This window comes from Podarcis muralis, chromosome 10 (genome assembly GCF_964188315.1).
Source record: "Podarcis muralis chromosome 10, rPodMur119.hap1.1, whole genome shotgun sequence".
Taxonomy (NCBI): Eukaryota; Metazoa; Chordata; class Lepidosauria; order Squamata; family Lacertidae; genus Podarcis; species Podarcis muralis.
This window is the reverse complement of record NC_135664.1, coordinates 49,229,073-49,249,896: the sequence shown is the minus strand read 5'-3', so window position 1 is coordinate 49,249,896 and position 20,824 is coordinate 49,229,073. Positions and strand designations below refer to the sequence as shown.

The following is a 20,824-nucleotide window of genomic DNA, read 5'->3' as shown; positions in this document are numbered from 1 at the left end:
GTTGCAGCTCCAACAAGCAAATTCAGGATTTGCAAGCTAGTCTGAAAAGAAGACTTTGAAGTTTTGCGTAAAGTGTCTAATATTCCTCTTCGCCCAGGCCTTTGGCTAATTAAACAATTGATGGCATTTTAAACTCTCTCTCTCTGTGTGTGTGTGTATTATTTTTGTTTGTTACTATGTGATGCATTCTTGTGGTTTTTTATATTGTAAACTGTCCTGTGATCTTCGGGTGGAGGGCGGTATAGAAATTTAAATAAATAAACAATAGACTTCTTAGGGTTGTTCAGACTCCCCACTCCACATTTCGTGAACATGTGAGGAAGAGGAAGCAATTGTGGCTACCAACCAAGTTCTGTTTGAGGCTGACACACTGGGGATGATGCTCTGTTGTGGCTGAACGTTTGTTAATAGTATGAAGGGAGCACTGATGTTAGCGTGAGGGGGCATGACAATTCCATTCATGACTCAGTTCACTCATTCACCACTCAGAGTTGTCTGGACACCCCCTTCAGTGGTGATGGCTCCATAATTTTAGAATTGTAACAGAAAAAGGCTTCATTCACATGGCAGCTTATTCTGTTTCCATGAAGTTTCCCTAGCTTTTAATTTCCACATTTGAGCTTCTACACAATGTAAAAGCCACTTCCAGAACTATAGTGGGTGTACAGTAGAATAAAAGTCAAGTTGAGCACTCATATTATTTGCAAATGGATTCTGGAAGCAAATAATATGGAAATTAAACTTGCACTATATTCTATTATAGTTCCAGAAGTGCCTTTAATGTCATGTGGCAGTGCAAATATAATACTGAACTTAACAGGTAGGGGGGAAATTATGAAAGTAGAATAAATTGCCATGTGAATGCAGCCTAAATTCTATATCATAGAAATCATAGAATTGTAGAGTTGCAAAGGACCCTGAAGATTATCTAGTTCAACCCCTTGCAGGGCAGCTGGAATATGAAGCTGTCCCTTCTGGGGATTGAACCTGCAACCCTGGTGCTATCAGCACCACATTTTAACCAACAGAGCTACCCACATCCCTGTGCCCCCCCCCCCCAGAAAAAAGCACTGCCCACATCCATATTGTTGCTGCTATATCTTATTGCATAGGAAGGTATAAGAAGGTACTTATGGAATGAATTTAACCTTGCTGTGAATGTCCTGAATCATGGAAATTTTTTTTGCATTTTTAACTGGTAGTATGCAATGCTTCTCAGGAAGTCCTGATACTGAACTACATCTAGCCTATTTTAATATTCCGAAGCAGTGCTGAGGAAAAACATCAACAACTATTGATATTACTTTAGTGGCCTTGTGTGCAATGCTGCTGTATATATACTGTGTTCAGATATAGATCTAACCTTGATTTGTCATAAACTATCAGACACAGGCAGCTGTCACATACTGTCAAATATCAAACATTAAAATCAAACTGCAAAGTCAAATATCTAAATCAAAGCATGATTAGTTGTCAAATAGTGACACCAGATATTTTGTGAATATTCAGCAGACACCTGAACATTCTGAGGACATCTCATGAAAATTTGATGTCCATTTGCAGAGGAGAGTACAAAGGAGATAATCTGCAAACAAAATAGTTTCCATTGTATTTTGCAACCATTCACTATTTTCTCAGTCCTTCCCTTCTTTTGTTCTCTCTTTCTCTCAACACTCTGCAATATCATTTCCTCCCTCTTTCTGCAAGCTGTAGCCTCTGTGCTCTTTGGTCACACCATCTTTCTACATATAAAAAACAGTCACAGAACATAAACATTCACAGGGGTCATCTAGGCCAGACTTCAATCCCTAGATGTTCTTGGAATCCAGCTCCCATCATGTATGACCACTGGCTAAGCTAATTCGAGATAATGTGAGTTGTAGTCCAACAGCAGTTGAGCATGAGACTCTTAATTTCAGGATCCTGGGTTTGAGCCCCACGTTGGGCAAAAGATTCCTGCATTGCAGATGGTTGGACAAGATGACCCTCATGGGTCCTTCCAACTCTACAATCACCTGATTCTATGAGCAACTGATGTTGTCTATTTCTGTTCCAAGAATCATCTTCCCTGTGTTTGCTTGAAAACTTGCAAAGTGGCAGATCTCTTGCATTCCATTCCCTATATAAATATGGCTATAAAAATTATTTCCCCTAATATAACCTAATTCTACGTCAGGGGTACAGAACCTGTAGTCCTCCAGGTGTTGCTAGACTCCAATTCCCATCATCCATAACTTTTGGCTGGGTCTGATGGAAGTTGGGATCCAACAACATTTGAAAGCCTACTGGTTTCCCACTCCTTTTCTACTTTCTTGTATGTAAGGTGCCAGAGGACTTAACCTGGGGTTTCTTATAACCAAATGTAGGTAATTTACTCTCTGCACCACCGTGACAGCGTGTCATAAGAGGGAGCTGACGACCTTCCCTCTGTTGCACTTTGGTACTATAGCTTCTATTTCAGCAGGTGACAGAAAAAGGCAGATGAGGTTCCACCTGGCACTATAAAAAGCCTCAGAATCTGATTTGGCTCCTCAGAGTGAAGACTGCCTACAGTATTTGCCAAACTACCCATGCCTCTGCCTGCTGATAGTTTGCATTGCCTTCAGACAGACAGCCCTGCCGCTGCAGTGAAAAAACCCCAATAATTTGCCATACACCTAGCAGAGAGGGAATGTGATTGTGTCTTTCTGAAATCCTTGTAAGGCTGCAATCCTAGGCACATTTACCTTGGAATAATCCCAAATGAGCGTACCTGGACATAGTTCTGAAAAAGCATGCATAGGACTGGGTTGCATATTTAACATCATCAACCGCTAAATATACTTTCATCAGAATAAGTTCCATCAATCTTCCCCCACAGGATTTCCATTCAAGACCCATTCTCTCAAGATCCTTTCCAACTTATCAACACCTTACTTGGATGATTATGATGCTCACTTTTCAACATGAGCTTTTCCCAGTAAGACTATGTTCTTGTTACCTTTTTATGTATGATTCAACCTTTAAGTCCTTATGCTTCTTCCTAGGCATTTATTTCCTATTTTATATTCTGAAAGATTTATTGCTTTATTACCCTCCTGGAATCTGATTCAAAACCTGATCATGAAATGTGGCTGTTCATATGAGGTCACCAATGGGTCACTACTGTGATGGGAAATTTGTTTCTTCCTTTTCATAATTCATTTTAAATCACAGAGAGTGCTGACCCAGGCATTGGCGGGTTGTTCTCAATCAGCACATGGAAAATCAGCCTTCCCCTATCATACAATTCTTTTTGTGAACTCCCCCCCCCCATGTGAAATTTTCAGTGTATGACTTTCGACACCCGACCCTTCACTCTGAGCAGTTGAAACAATTGTGAACATTCTGTAATATCATCAATAGCTGGGGGGGGGGGGGGAATAAACAGATAACCCTTGCCTTTTGCCTGTTAAATACAAGTTCATTGATAGCTTGCAAGCATGGATGCATACCATTCTCTCCATTTTGCAGCTGCTTCAAGGGTATGAAGGGGAAACATTTACAGCTCAGTATTCTGTCCTGTCTTATGCCTTGATCTTGTACAAGTGCTGGCTGGAATAATGATGCAGGTTCCCCAGAAGGGGGGTTTTGAGTGTGGGTGCAGCCTCTGAGGATCGATAGGTTAGGTGATCTATGAGAAACAGTTAGTGAACCTGATGGTGATGTTCCATAGTGTGGTATTGATGTGAAAAGTAGGGATGTCAATAACTCTTGTAACAGCTAGGGTTCATTCAGTGAACTGTAGTTGATGATGGGTCAGCCAGAGTATTTGGGTGTCTCCTAGTTTGACTTGTTTTTCCTGTATCAATATAGGATTGCCTTTTTGCAGAAGTCTGTAAGGTGGTGAAAACCTTTGGCTTGCCATTTCTTTACTTGGAAGCTTTAGAATGCATTGTGGAATGGTGGGTGGTGGACATTAGTGGGGATAGGGTTGGGGACTGTTTCCCCACTTTTTCTTTCCATGCTTTAAACATGGCCTGCGTGAACCTTTTGTTGTTGTTGTTGTTGTTGTTGTTGTTGTTGTTGTTGTTGTTGTTGTTTTCTTTAGTTTGTTTTGGAGAAATGGATACACTGTCACAGGGGTGTTTCCAATTATATCTGTCGCCATTTATGCCCCCCCCCTTTTGCTTCATTTTCTAAGATGTATGGAATTAGGTGGCATACTTGGTTGGGAGTGCAGTATAATTCTATATTGGGGATGCGGGTGGCTCTGTGATCTAAGCCACTGAGCCTCTTGGGCTTGCCGTTTGGAAGGTCGGCGGTTCGCATCCCCACTAAGCTCCCGTTGCTCTGTCTGAGCTCCTGCCAACCTAGCAGTTCGAAAGCACGCCAGTGCAAGTAGATAAATAGGTACTGCTGTGGTGGGAAGGTAAACAGCATTTCCATGCGCTCTAGTTTCCATCACAGTGTTCTGTTGCACCAGAAGCAGTTTAGTCATGCTGGCCACATGGTCCGGAAAGCTGTCTGTGGACAAACACTGGCTCCCTTGGCCTGAAAGCTAGATGAGCGCTGCAACCTTATAGTTGCCTTTGACATAGTTGCCTTTGACCACGTCCAGGGGTCCACACACACACACACACACACACACACACACACACACACACAGATATATATATATGATTCCCCAGGCTCCTTCTGAGGAAGGGAAGTGCAGGAACATGGGAGCTTATCGGTTGCTTTTTATGTGAGAAGATAAATGAACAGAAAAGAGCCAGTTATATAAGCAAAAAGGAGCTATGCGTCTGCCAGATGTTTGGTGTAATTGCCACTGTGGCTTTATTCACACCAGGCTAGAAAAGCCCATGTAATTATTGCTGCAGGGGTTTCCAGGCCAGGATAAACTAGCTCAGCAGAAGCCAGCTACATTGCTTAACTACTTGAGACTGAGTGACGATTAAAAAGATTTCAATCGGGGGAAATATAGTTGGTTGGGATTTTCTCATGCATCCATTTTTTGTGACAGGTGGACATGGGCACTATGAGAAAATGAATAGGCAGACTTTGCCAAAAGTGTCCCCTCCCTCCATGCTGGACTTTATTATGCTACTATGACTAAGTGGGAACCTGTTGCACTGGTCATTAGAGCTGTCTGCCAGTTCTTCCGCACTTCCTTTGCCTTCTAATTAATGAGGACCAGTTACATCAAGCATATTGAGGCTACTTCATGGGGGGATGACAATGTCAGCGTGATATATTAGTTAGTTACATCTGGAGGGTCACAGGCTCCCATTCTTGTGGTAGACAATGCCACAGTACACCACGGATCCATGGTCTGACCTGATGTATGCCGTGCTCCCCCCCCCCAAAAAAATGTTTAGGGGTACTCTCATTTTGACTCAAGAAATCACCATTTTATAGTTCAAATTGGGAAAAATAAATACAGTAAATGGACACAAGTACAAAGATTCACAAAATGTTTAGGGATATGTGTACCCCTGCATCCCCCCAGAAAAAAGCACTGGATGTATATATCCATGTAGTGATAAAATAAACCTACAAAATTGAGATGGAGAAAATGATCACAATCAACTAAAGCCTCTCTGTTATTTTACATGATCTGTTCAAAATCACTTTGTTCAGCAGCCAACTATTGAACTTCATATAGCTCAAGTCACAGCAAAGCATGGTTTGACTACCCTTCCCTATGCATTCACTGTAATTTTTGGACAGAATGTATAGTCCTCAAGGACAGAAGAGCTGGATTATAAAGTGTGTGCACAAGATCAGATGGTAGTGTAAAGTGGAATAAATTATTTCATGCCACCCCAATCCTTGAGAGGTGCGAGATTCCAGGGGTTCCGGGCATTTCCCCAGGGTTTCCTTTGGAATGAGGTACAGTGGAGTCTTTGTGATATATGGCTAGCATATAAACAGCCTGCGATGGAGGAATAATGCTCGCAGCATTAACACCCCAAGAAGCTCTTGCTTCTCCCATAGCCACAGCCTTGGATTCAAGCAGAAATCAGGCATGGCTCCATCTCTCAGCTACCCAACCAGCTGCAGGCTTCTTACTTCTAGCTCACACACCTCAACTCTCTTTGTCATTCTAACTACCAGACAGTTGAGGGAGGGAGGCCCACCCATTTGCCCTCTGACACAGGGCTACTTCCTTTGTTACCTTAAAGACCCAAACTTAGGGGGCCATTATGGCCCTTGGCTGGCTAATTCAGCAACTGAATCCCTGCAGAAGGGATTCTGGCATGCGGCCAACCCCCCCCCCCAACTCGTAACAGTATCTTAGTCTGTCACAACCCTTTTAGGTTTGCTGAATGCAACTGCCATCACCTGGATTGATCAGCTTCATAGTGGCACCTAAAGGCATCTTCAGTCAAAGGGTGAGCATATGCCTGGTGCCCTCCAGATGTTTTGAACTATAACTCCCATCATCCCCAGCCAGCAGAGCTTATGGGTCAGCAGCATCTTTGTAAGGAAGAGAATGGCCGATGCAAAATGGGCTTGGCAGAGTATGCCCTTTAATTAATGGAGAGGAAATAAGATCATCACATAACATTAATTCTGAGAAGCGCTGGCTGATTTGGACTATCTTGCTGCTTTTTCGCATTACAGTAATGATGCTTTGATGTGCTTCTGTAGATTTCTACAATTCCCATCAGTCCCAGCCAGCAGAGCTACACAGTTGTAGTCTGAAACATCCGGAGGGCACCAGATTGGCTACAGGAGTACTGACCAGTTCAAGTTCCTTTGAAAACTAGGTATTTGTGAATATGCATATCATGGCCATCTGCATCTTAAATAAGAGTAAGAGAAAACAAACACCAGAAGCTTTGAGAAATTAAATCAAAATGAACTTGTAACATTCTAAAGTGGTACAAACCCTCATTACCAGTTATGTGGAACAGGGAGCGTAACTTGCAAAACATTCGTTTGGTCCCAGATGCTATTCATAGTACAAAGCAAAATTGGATTGATTATAGATGTTTACAAATATTCTAGTTTTTTTTTTAATGCATTCATTTTATATATCTTAAAAATGCTGTAAAGCCACCTTGAGCAGTGCAAATGCATTTGACCATGACTGCAGCCTTTAAAATCCTGGTGCTTATACAGGAGATGGCTGGAGCTGCACTAAGGAGAACATCACAGCTCTGATCCCAGAATTTTGATCCGGGGGGTTTCCTGCCAACATCCCAAGTGAAAAGTGCTGGCTAAGAAAGTCTAAAACTAGCATGAGGCAATGAGTGAGGATTCCGTCAGCTGGCAATGCACCTTAGCAATATTTCACTGGTCAACAGTTTTCCCCCCCTTAAGTGACAGGCTCAAGAAAGTGGGCTATATCAGCAAAGCGTGCAGCAGGTTTTGCAACAAGGGCATGCTACTTGGGCTCAGCTGTGCGATTGTTAGCCCATCCTCCTTGCTGTGCCCTCCCACCAAACACTTGGGAGCACTGCAAGGAATTCACATGACAGCTGGCGCTGGAACAGAAGTGATGCAAACAGTGATGACTGGTGCCCATTGAAAATGATTGTGCAGAAAGCACGGAGGTCAAGGGTAGGCGGAGCAAGAACCAGCTACTTCTAGGTTTGTCCTTATCCTCTTCTCTCATGAGTTCTACAAGGGCAACACTGAAGAAAGAGTAGGAAGCCTACAACCAATGTCACCCACCAATCCCGGACTAGTCCATAGACTCGTAGAATTGTAGAGTTGGAGGGGACTCCCGAGGGTCATCTGGTGTAGGAATCCTGCCCACAGCAATCCCCGGGTGGGCTCAAACCACCAACCTTCTGGTTAACAGCCAGAGGCATTGACCCATTGTGCCACAGGACTAGTTGTAACTAAGAAGGCAAGCAGGTGGATGAGGAGAGACTAAGGTTGGTAGACAAAACCCCGTTTGCTTTAATGAACCAGCTTCACTGGATGCAAATACAGTGGTACCTCGGGTTACATACACTTCAGGTTACAGACTCTGCTAACCCAGAAATAGTACCTCGAGTTAAGAACTTTGCTTCAGGATGAGAACAGAAATCGTGCTCCGGCGGCGCGGCGGCAGCAGGAGGCCCCATTAGCTAAAGTGGTGCTTCAGGTTAAGAACAGTTTCAGGTTAAGAACGGACCTCCGGAATGAATTAAGTACTTAACGCGAGGTACCACTGTAGTCTACTGGATGAAAATGACCTGTTCATGCAGAGGAGGAGCTTATTGCCAGGACACAACTGAGATTTAGAAAGAACGCCCCTCCCCAGTGTGATCATTCCCCATTGTGTTATTTTTGGAAGTCTTAATCCATCCTTCTTGCGGATCCACTGAATGCCAAAAGCAGCAGAGAAGGTGTATTAGGGGTTGCACTAGGTCTAGCTCTGTGGCTCTCTCAACCATCTGTGGTTCCTTGGCAGCTGTGGTGCTGGTCTAGCATCCTTTGGCCGTTCACTGCTTTGCATCCTGCCTAAGCTGATGGTTACTAAAAACATTATATTTAGCATTATAGGAGCCAACTCCTAGGGCCCGAGGTCCCTTTGGCCCCCTCAATAAAATATTTGAGGTGGCCAGGCTCCCCCAAAGTGCATCAGCATTGCCATTCAAATGGTGTGCATGGACTGCGCCTTGTGATTATGTGGGGCGGGGCTTATCTGCCCACCCCCTATATTATTCAAGTTGTCAATCCTGTTTAGCATATATGCCACACTTGAGGATGCTCAAAGCCATTTGCACACATTGTCTCAGTAAACCTTGCAAGAACCTAACCCAGATTTTGGGGCTATAAAGCTCTCCTCTTTGAGGTAGGTTGTTACGAGTCCCTCCAAATTCATTCCATAGCCTGAGATCAGAGAGCCTTTCTGGCAGCACTAGTTGATTCCATGCATGCTTTCCAAACAGCAGCAAGTCTGGAATCATGCTAATTGGATTGCAAAATGTCTGGCCTTACTGGAGATATCACATTATCACCTTTGAAAAGGGGTGGAGCTCAGTAGCAGAGCATCTGCTTTGCATGCAGGAGGTCCCAGGTCCAATTCTTGGCATCTCCAGGTAGAGCTTGGAAGCACTGCCTGCCTGAAACCCTGGTGAGCTGCTGCCAGTCAGTGTAGACAAAACTGAGCCAGATGGACCACTGGTCTGGCCCAGTACAAGGCAGTTTCCCATGCTCCTATTGCAACTCTAGAAACAAGGGACCCTCTTTTTTTAAAAAAAACACCCTAAGGTGTATGTGAAAAATCTCCAGCAGGGAAATACATATGTAGAGTTTGGAAAACTAGTGATTTTCCCCTTGAGTGCTGATGGGCCAACAGATCTTTGTAAGGCAGAGAATGGCTGATGCAAAATGGGCTCGGCAGAGTATGCCTTTTAAATAATGGAGAGAAAATAGGATCATTACATAAGGTTAATTCAGAAAAGCCCTGGCAGATTTGGACTATCTTGCTGCTTTTTTGCATTACAATAATGATGCTTTGATGTGCTTCAGTCTTCTGTAGATTTCTCAGTAGTGAATTACTTAGTTCCTCTGGCAGAAAGCACTAGCGGGCGTCTTCTGTGATATGAAATCTCCATATTCTTTGAGTGTCCATGCAAAAAATCAGATATGCAATTCTTTTTCTTTATTTTTTCACCCCTTTGTTGTACCTTTTGACAGGGACAGAAAACGATGCGCCTGTTATTACAACATGCAATTTTGCCTCCTTAAGAAGCATTCCTGCTCTAATCATGCAGTTGCTTTGACTGTAATTGCAAGTTTATCCTAATAAAGGATCAATCCATCTTGTTTTCTAAACTACTTTCTTTATGACATACAATTATTGGTGCTAGTGGTTTCCATTGTTGGTTCCAAAGATATGACTAATAGTAAGAGTAGCAGCAGCTATCAGTCCACTGTCATGACCCCAGAGCAGTAGCAGTTGGTTGGACAGGGTGGCCGTCCTTGTGGTGTAGTGGGAAGGTGAGGGGCTAGGCAGCAGTGTGGATGGTGTGGTGCAAACTCACCAACAGAACAAATCTGGCAATGAGATTTATTCTCCCCTTCTTCTTGATTGGACAGTGCATCACACCAACAGTGGTGATGGGAGATTAGGTAAGCAGTGTTCCTTCAGCCCACCTATAGCTACTGCCCCAGAGTCCAGCACTGAGTCAGAAGCTCAGTATCACCAACAGAGCAGCTAGCCCACATTTCAGGTTATATCTAATGCTGGTGATCAGGGGAAGACAGAACCTGAGGCCGGCAGGCACAAGTTCATTGAACCAAATCCTACCTTACCAAGGCCCATTGAATCCCTACCAGGACCTTTCTGGGTGCCTATTTTCCAGATCCAAAGAACTGAGTGCCTCCTATATTACCTTGCCAGTCTAATGGGACTGGGAGTGCACCAGGCAGGTCATGGAGCATAGGAGAAGTGCCCATCTTCAGGCCAGAGAGCTGGCCCTTTAAGAGAGTCTATTTCTTTAACAGGGGGTGAAGCCCAAGAGAGGTGGACTGGAGACAGAGGTTCAAAATACCCCAGATGACTTCTAATCCTTGCCAGAGCAGGTTGCTAACGAGGAGCTCTCGTTGGTGCTGCAACAATGGAACCGCCTTGCCCTGTGGGCTCCTCTGCAGGACCAGAACTGGACACCCAGAGCAATTGTGATGCCATTGATGTCACAGGAGTGTGGACTGCATGACATGCATTTTAGAATGTTTATTTTGCATGGCCTTCATACAGCCCTGGGTCAGTCTGAAACCACAAACATTGGCAACCAAATGAGCAACAAGCCAGACTTGGTATATGACTATTGGTATGACCAATTAAGGAGGGAAATTGGGAAGGGAGTAGGATGTCAAAATATGCCTAGCTGATGATGAATAGATGTCTCCTCTTCATAAGTTGATGCTTTTCACCTCAAATAAATTGATGGACAATTCTACAGTTTTTCTAAAAGAAATGGACAGCTCATAATTACGAACTATCCCTAACCATAAAGGGAGGGCCCACATAGCTCAGTGGCAGAACGCATGCTAGGTCCAATCACTAGCAATTCCAGGCAAACAGCAGCTGGATCAGGTACCAGGTACCTGAGATAATGAACTGAGCCTGGAAAAATGAAGGCAGACAGTGCAGATCCTTCATAATCGGTGTTACGTGATTCTAGCAGAATGAACTGCTCAGCATTCCGGCTGCACCAGTTGTAGTTTCTGGGCCATCTTCAAGGGCAGCCCCATGTAGCAGGGACCATTTCAGTAATCAAGTCATAAGGCATGGATTATCGTGTCTGGGCTATCTCTGTCCAGGAATGGCTGTAGCTTGTGAGCAGACTATAGTTAGAAATAAGCACACTACCACTAACACCACTTGGGTCTCCTATGACAAAGCTGGATTGAGAACTACTGCCAAGCTTGGGGTGTCTGCTGCTTGCAGGTTCAAAATGTGTGCAACTCTGCCAAACCAATTCCTAGTTCTGAGAATCACAACCCCAAAGTGCCTCCACCTTGTTGAGTTCCAGCCTCAGTTTATTGGTCCTCATACAGTCCACTACAGTGGTACCTCGGGTTAAGTACTTAATTTGTTCCGGAGGTCCGTACTTAACCTGAAACTGCTCTTAACCTGGGAAGTCACTGGGAAACAATTAGTAGGGGGGGAAGAACCATTGAGACTATGTAAGAACTCTTGCCTGGAGGAGAGGAGATAATAAACAGAACAGCGCCACAAGGCCAGGCACCAGTGCTTCTGCTGAAGTCATTTACTGACCTGTGACTAGCATGGGGGGTGGGGCTCTGGCATAACTCCCTCAATGTGACCCTTACCATGGAAAAGGCAGGATATACAAACTGGGAATTCTCCTAGGCTGCATCTGATTATCTGGGACATTCTGTGCAAAGTGGGAAAGGTAGTATTATGATTAGGACAGTGGGCCCTCTGCTGGTCTTGGGGCTCTGACGAAAGCCCAGCTTGGCCACCCTTCAGAGACAGATCTGGAAGGTAGCGACAGGTGGAAGCAAAGTCTTTGAAACCAGGTGATCTGATTTATTCTTGATGGCCCCTGCCATTGATTTTCGAGGACAGGTGATTTACTTAATTTAACTAATTATTGTAATATTAATAAATAGTAATAATAATAAAGAACTCTACAGCTTTTCTGCAGTTCTCACCTCAGTGTGGAGCAGGGTAGAGAGCAAGCTGGGAGTCACTCTTTTGGATCACTGTTAAGGGCCAAATTAGACTGAGAGGGAAAAAGAGAGAACGGCAGAAGGGCTGCCTTTTAATATTTACCGGTAATTCCTTTTAACAACAACAACAACACCCAGCCCATCTGACTGGGTTGCCCTGGCCACTCCAACAATTAAAAGTAGGGGTGAGAGCTCTTAGCCCAAAATGTCATAAACTATTTTTCAATTTTTATTGGACGCATGGAATAAATTACAGTATTAAATTGAAAAAAATATCAGTTGTTTAATATGGAAAAATATACATCTGCAGAGCCAAAATTCAGTGCACAGAGAAGCAATCCATTGGAGAATCTACTAATATATTTTACCAGCCTTTTTTCAAAAATAAAATAAGTTTTTAGTCCTCATGTGGTCAGTATATCAAAAGTTCAGAAGGCGTATGTCTGCACACTTCCTCATCCTTTCCAGGAGCCCCAAACCACCTCCCCCAGATATTACAAATACATTGCCCACTTAATATCTCACAAATCCTTTCCTATCCTCAATCCTTACTGAAAATTAAGCAATTTCACATATGCTTGGAATTCACTGTTGCTCTTAAGAGGAAAAGAATCATAACAGGTGATTTCTGGTTTCAGAAGCCGAGCATTTCAATGCACAGACTTCAAGCCTCCATTAATTTCTCTGTGAATATTTACTTGAGGGAAGGGGAAAGATGTTTTACTGCATGCATTGAAAGTCAGGTGTTTGTCTCCACATATGCTCGCATGTCGGGGCCACTTTTTTCCATTATGCTTTCAGGTCTGTGCCTGTTTTAAGCGCAAATCTAAATACAAAATGTGTGAATGTGACAAACACATTTCATCTAACCAGGGCTTTTTTTCCAGCCGGAACTCAGTTCTGGCACTTCTCAGGTGGGGACCATTGCCTTCATAAGAGAACAAGGGAGGCGTTCATGGTGAGGTCTGGCACCTCTTTTCCTAGAAAAATAGCACTGCATCTAACACATGTACAACACAAGGACACTGATCTGCGTACAGTATCTGCCTGCAGTTTCCTATTGATCCAGCTTTGCCCCTGTCTAATGTGAGAAATGGCTTTGCATAGCAGAGGATAAGTGTGCGAGAGACTACATCTGAGTAAGTTATGGGAAAGGGCACAGGCATTCTCTTTTTATTTTTTTATTAATTGACATCCAAGAATATCATACACAGTCTTAAATACACATACAAAGAAAAGGTAAAACTAATAATAATAATAACAACCTTTATACCGTTAAATATTGATTTAAATTTGTACTTATACGTGCTCTTTTCTTATACTTTCTAACTAGACAAAAATAAACCAAAGTAAAATCCAATAAACTAAATTATGCCAAAATATACTTCCCGTCATTTCCCGATGTAAGTTACATTTACAACATTGAATGTACTTATACTTCTTACCTTACTATTACTATATTTTCTAATACTTTCTTATAACATATCGTACCATTTTTCCTTAATTAATAATATTTAATTTACACAAGTGTCATTCAAACGCTGCCATAGATGTTGTGTCATTATTGTATTTTTGTAGGTACAGTATTTTTGAACATATCCCATTTTTGCGTGAATGACTGTTTTGTATTTCCCCTTAATCTATTTGTCAATTGAGCCATTTCTGCATAGTCAAATAACTTATTCTGCCATTCCCTTACTGTTGGTACTTTCCCCCCTTTCCAGTTTGATGCAATTAATAACCGGGCAGCGGCTGTTGCATATAAAAAGATTTCTCTTATATTTTTCTCATGCATGCACACTTGCTATCAAAGACCACAAATTTGCCATGAGATCACAGTGTCACACATGCAAACATGCAGAGACAGATCAAACCTTGCAGTCAATGCCTGGCATGTGCATGTCCAGACACGATACTCAGACACACCTGCTGGACAGTAGGTGTTTTGATTGGCGCACTGCACCCCTGGATCAGTTTTCCGTCATGTTGAAGCCACCAAAACTGTAACAGGCTTGAAGAGGTGAGAAAGAAGCCTCTGGTGTGAAGGATGGCTCCCCAGGCAGCTTGTAATTAGGACACTCGCTGGGTTGCAGCTCCACCTCCCCTTAACTCAAGTGCATCTGATACACTCTACATGGAATTCCAAAGTTTAATTTAGCTTAACTCTTGGCTAGAATCAACAGCTGATAAATTTAGTTGGAGGGATTAAGGATTAAGACTAAGACCTCCATAAAAGGAGCCCAAAGACAGGAGACAGCAAAATCCAACAACCGTCACAAAGCCCACCATGAAAAACTGACGCAGAAATGCAGTTCCTGCTTCAGGCTAGGATTGGTGTCAAGGCTTTGTCTGGTTGGGTATCCGCCGAGGGCCACAATCTAAGAAGGAGCTCTCTGATAAGAGCCCTCAATGCAATTTCAGACATAAATAAAATTGCTGTTTGTGTGGATGGGAAGTATGTTACTAGAAGTAACATATCCATCATGTTTAGTACACCCTGGTAGCCTTATTCTCCATGAGCTGATCTTACAAAAGGCTAGGGCTTTTTTCCCTAGCCAGAACTCACCGGAACTAGGTTCTGGCACCTCTCAGGTGAGCACCATTGCCATTAAAAGAGAACAAGGGAGGCATTCATGGTGAGTTCTGCCCACCAATTTCTACTGGGACCTAGCTGGTGAAGACTTGTCCAATAAAAAAGCCTTCCCTAGACTGCATTTCAGGTTTCACTCAGAAATTTATTGAAGGAAAGACTTTTGATGATGAAGCTCTCATTTCAAATGGGTTTCTCAAGGGTGTTTTTTATTCTCTTAGCAGAAAGCATGCTGATAGAAATGTTTTCAGTACTTTCAATACAACCAAGGTGAACGTACAGACCACCTGGTATACCCATTGTGCTCTTGTCCAAAATAAAACTGACAATACACATGATCAAATGTATACGTTCACCAAGCCTCATGGAACATGTGCACATACTATTTCCATGAAGAGGGAATTGTACACATTAATTGGCCAATATACATTTTGTTCATAAGGCTATGGGGAATGTGCACATCTAGGCTGAATTTTGTACATTCTCCAGCCATTATACATGATCACCCACAGGCCTTGTGGAATATGCATCTCCCCCCACCTCACCATCCCAGTATAGCTTAGGGCACCTATAGACTGTCAGAATTTTGAAGGATTGATTCAAGTACATGCTGAGGAATTTAGGGTTGTCCATTTGGAGTAGATTAAAGTGTTCTGTCTTCCTAGTGCAACAGATACAGTTAAGAAAGGAAACAGAGTTTTGCAGTTAGGAAAGTAATGGGGAAATGCATTGAACAGTGTGAAATGAATGAATGTTTAGCAGGCAGATGTACAAGGACTCAAGAAACAAATTAGGATGAATGTTCATAGGCTGCTTTTGATCCTGGCCTTTGATGTTGGAGAGAGATATTTTTAAGACTTCCAGTCTAGTGGTGGTTGTAATTTGTTTTAAAGTGTTTTTAATATTGTACTTTACATTGCTGGATCTTTCAGAACGAATTCTCAGTAGACACCAGACATGGTGTAACCTCCACATAAGCTTTGTGCAAGCAAATCAGGACAGATGCTCAGTAAATAAATGCTCAATAAATAAGTCATTTGGAGCAGCCCTTAGTCACGGACGGTGTCAAATAGCATTTCAGAAGGGGTATTGGCCCAAAGAGATTTCTGGTGCTAAACCCTTGCTGCTTATTTTACAAGAATCATTAAGGCAGGCCTGACTTTCCATGGGATTACTGGGTCAGTTCCTGCCCTGCATTCCAAAGCTTCCTGTCGTGCCTCACATGCCACTTGATTAAGAGGGAGCTGAAACTGGCAAGGCAGGGGCCAAAGCCAAGTCATTAGCTGCCTTGAGGAATTCCATTCTCCTTCTTTCAAGGCCAGAGATGGATGGAGAGGGGAAGGAATGTGGGAGGTGGGGGATACAGAAGAAGGCTGTGCCTGCACAAGATTTTGCAGCGGGATGGATGCACTTCACTAGTCCATCTTTGAATTAAGCCTTGCCTGCATGACCCTAAATTGCCCTAAATACAATAGCATTTAGATCAAACTTTTAAACTGAGTGGACACATCCCAGCCAACTGTAATCCTAAACAACTGCTCTCTTTCAGACTCTGGCCTTTGTCCTGCTAACTAACTCAGACCTGGAGTCGGGGCATCTCCCAAGGGCTGTCTGGCAGGGTCCCCTCTCTCTGGCTTTCCTAATGGCCCATTACCTTCCCTTGGTCTTTGGTTAATGACTGATTTCATGAACATGGAAGTTTGGCTTGTATTTTAGTTTGGCCTATATTTTACACTTTGCTAAATCTGGCAGCCAATTGTATTACTCCAAGCCTTGATTAAATTCTAACACCTATCAGACCCAGGAATCAAGGGGAATCTGGAGTTCACAAATGCTGGCACCCACAACTCAAAGCACTATCATGAAGGTGGAATGTTTGCAGTATAGAAGATATGTTGTATGATTTTGTGCCTCTTGTGCAGTGAGTCTCCTAGTAGTTGGATATCACCTCAAGGTATCTCTGTAAGTTTCTGAACCACGATCATGTGTGTGTAGCAGACACAAGAGGAGTAGTGGGCTGGAATCTTGTTCAAGTCATGCATCCCAACCCTCCTGTCTACATGGCTTAGCCAAGAGGAAAGATTTATGGCTAGCTGCTGACTAGTCCATCTTAGTGCTTCCCATAAATTAAAAAGCAGGACATATGTGGGTCAGGTTTTGGAGCTGTACTGTATGTCTTTGAAGACCAGGTTGGAGACTCCCACTCTCCCCACTTGTTTGCCCTTCTCATTCGTATCTGCTGTGGTGTGGTGGTAAATTTTGAAGTGCAGGAACTCATCAAGACAAACTCCAAAAATGCAGACCCCCCTCTCCCACCCTCCCATATATGGATGGAGAGGAAGTTTGACCCCCCCCCATTTTAATATGAAACTACCAAACCTATACTTTTCAAAGCAATGTACAAGCTGAAACACAACTATCATTTCAAATTCACATTTCTCTGAATTTTGTGGTGCAGGTCTCCAACCAGACAATATTAGCATAATGTGTGTACATAGGAAGAATAACATAAAAATACATTATAGAATGAGACATTACTATCGTCTATCTATCTATCTATCATCTATCATCTATCATCTATCATCTCTCTATCTCTCTATCATCTATCTATCTATATATCTATCATCTATCTATCTATCTATCATCTATCTATCTATCTATCATCTATCTATCTATCTATCTATCTATCTATCTATCTATCTATCTATCATCTATCTATCATCATCTATCATCTATCTATCATCTATCTATCATCTATCTATCTATCTATCATCTATCTATCTATCTATCTATCTATCTATCTATCTATCTATCTATCTATCATCTATCTATCTATCTATCTATCATCTATCTATCTATCTATCTATCTATCTGAAAATTCAGCAGCATTTTAGTGCAAATTTATCCTAAAAAGACATTTTCGTATGATTTTGACACACACAGTCAAAACCATACAAAAATGTGTTTTTTAGGAGAAACATGCACTAAAATGCTGCTGAATTTTTATGAGGATGGGGGGGGGGGAGAAATCACAGATTGGTACAGAAATGTGAAGAACAGGAAGATGGGGAAAATGAGAAATGCAGAGAACCAAAATTGAGAGATTTGTCCATCCCTACTTATATGCATAGACATGTGTATTTAAATGTTTGTCTCATATATACAGAGGGAGGGCTGTATATAGCATAATTCCCAATTTACAGAGATCACCATGACTGCCACCCTGTGCATGGCTTCCTGGGCGTACAGCTCCATTAAACGCTATAGTGCTTACTTCTGACTGCATTGGTTCAACTTGTCAAATAAATTGAGCTTAAACAAAAGGTCTCCAGCCTTTCAATTTGATGTGCAAACAATCTTGCAAATAAAAGTGTTAACTTCTAAACCAGTAGTATGAAACAGGTACTTCATCAAAGGCAAGAAAGGCATATCCAGTGCATGCTTGGCTATTCCCCTTATCCTCCGACTTCCTCTGTGCTAATCTGTCACAAACAAACCTGAAACCTCATTATCACCTCATTCACTTACCAGAACAGGGAGGGTTCATCAGAAAGAAAGAAGTCCCGGAGCTGTGCTCCTTAGCACCTTCCCCCCACTACACCACTGTAAATAAATATTTCATTTATTTAAAATATTTTACCCATCCTTCATCACAAAGTTATATTAGGGTCGGGTGCAATAACATAAGTCACAATAAGAACTTTCAACTTCAAAAATGAAACTAACAGATAAAAGGAAGAGATAAGAAGCATAGCAAAGTCATCAGGGTTGCCTCCCATGAGGCAAGGTGAAGTGACCGCCTCAGGCGGCAGGATCCACAGGGGCAAAAGACCCAGCCTTCAGGGAATTCATTGCCTGCTGCTGCTGCTGTAGTAGTAGTAGTAGTAGTAGTAGTAGGAGGAGGAGGAGGAGGAGCCAGTGTGGTGTAGTGGTTAAGAGCAGTGGACTCGTAATCTGGTGAACTGGGTTCAATTCCCCACTCCTCCACATGCAGCTGTTGGGTGACCTTGGGCTAGTCACACTTCTCTGAAGTCTCTCAGCCCCACTCACCTCACAGAGTGTTTGTTGTGGGGGAGGAAGGGAAAGGAGAATGTTAGCCGCTTTGAGACTCCTTAGGTAAGGTAAAGGGTAAAGGGACCCCTGGCCATTAGGTCCAGTTGTGGACGACTCTGGGATTGCAGCGCTCATCTCGCTTTACTAGCCGAGGGAGCCGGTGTACAGCTTCTGGGTCATGTGGCCAGCACGACTCAGCCACTTCTGGCAAACCAGAGCAGCATACAGAAACGCCGTTTACCTTCCCACCGGAGTTGTACCTATTTATCTACTTGCACTGGTGTGCTTTCAAACTGCTAGGTTGGCAGTAGCAGGGATTGAGCAACGAGAGCTCACCCCGTCACAGGGATTTGAACCGCTGACCTTCTGATCAGCAAGCCCTAGGCTTTGTGGTTTAGACCACAGTGCCACCTGCATCCCTTGAGACTCCTTAGGGTAGTGATAAAGCAGGATATCAAATCCAAACTCTTCTTCTTCTTCTAGTAGTGAAGGCTGCAGTTCACTCCTTGGAGGCAGGATCCGTACCTCCTTGGCAGTCCCCCAAATGGCACCTCTAAAGGGACCTCTGGGTGAATTGGAGGCGCTGCTGGTCTCCTCCCACCCACAGGTTTCCTAAAAAAAGAAACCTGTGCTATAGTTGTAGTAGATATGTCAGGGAATTATGTTCCACAACCTTGTTAAATATAATTAAAGTCAACAATAAACTAAAAGCAGATTAAAACAGATGCAATGTCCACGTGTTTGGGAGGGGAATGGGGTATTCCTAACAACTCTCAACACCCTTCACAAACTACAGACCCCAGAATTCTTTGCAGGAAGCCATGGCAGTTTAAAGCGGTACTTTGTTGCACACTGTGAATGTGGCTAGGCCATCGGGAGGGTTGAGAAAGGGACTGAGGGGGAAGAAGGAAGAAATCTGTGCGGATGCTGTTGCACAAGGCCAGGAGTTATCCAAACATCCTGAGGCCAGCTTAGACATTTGCCTGATATCTGCCCTCCCTCCCGTTGCTTCTCGGCAGCACAGGACGGGGGTGTGTGCCTGGGTTGGCAGGCTGCTGAGAAGAGTTTCAAATTACAGAGCATCAGAGCCCTGGGCATAAAATTAGCAGCAGAGCTTTTTGGAGTGAGGCGCCAGCAGAAAATGTCACATTCAGCAGAAGGAGAAAAGCGGGAGACCTGGAACCTGAAGAATGATTTCTCACCACAGCCACCTTGCTGTTCCCCCACCCTTCCTCTCCCTCCTTCTATAGTTCTGTGCTTCCTGTTCCTGGGAGACCCCAAAGCCTACTGGCTTCTTGATAACAGAGGTTGGAGGCAGAATAATTAGATGGCGTGGCCTCCAAGCATCATCATCAAGGACTTTGGCTCACATTTTATTTCCCTCCTCTATTCCTATGCAACCCCTTCCCTCAAATATGGCAAGAATTCACATTCTCCCTTCCAAGAATTTGCTCACAAAGAATGCCCCAAAAGACTAAGACGAGAGTGAGGCAGCCTGTGCTTTGATTCCTCCAGTGTTTCGGCCTAATTCCTGCTCAGCCGTTTCTTCCTTTGAAGGGAGGACAGCAGGTCACAAATTGTCCATAGATGGGAAGCATCAAAATCAGTGCAAGTTTTGGAAGCAGAGGTGAGGAGCAGAGGTACCGAGGTCGGCAGCTTGCCAGCAACATGTTCAGAATGACCTCTCTTCACACCTGAGTTGAGGGAGTGGGAGGACATATAATGGAAATCTCCTCTTGCTCTCTCTTCCCAGCCACCCCACTCCGCCTCTAGGGTGACCACTAGAGAGGGAGGAGAAATATTTAGTTCACATTTAAAAGCAAATCTTACAAATGTGCAGTTTTTGAAAGGAGGCCACCCCCTGAGTAAAGAATGATGGGAAACATAATACAATATGAAGAAGGGGGTAGGACCAGGTCCCTGGCTATTACAAGAAGCAGCACAGAAATGAAGGATCTTGAAGGAAACGTTGTACAGAGTTCCTTTGCTTTGAGACTGCTTAGCATAACCTGACCACATGTGCTGTGTTAGGGAATCTTTCCCCCCCTACCCTGAAAACACAGTGTTTTTCCA

General features: G+C 43.4%; 1 protein-coding gene across 1 annotated transcript in view; it reads right to left on the bottom strand.

The window, feature by feature from the left end:
* Positions 1-14,130, bottom strand: part of PVALB (parvalbumin) — a 41,414-nt gene extending 27,284 nt beyond the window's left edge. Inside the window, exon 1 of the mRNA XM_077934986.1 lies at positions 14,035-14,130. The gene's annotated coding sequence lies outside the window, so the exon portion shown is untranslated. The remainder of the gene's footprint in view (positions 1-14,034) is intronic.
* Between the last annotated feature and the right edge of the window lie 6,694 nt (positions 14,131-20,824).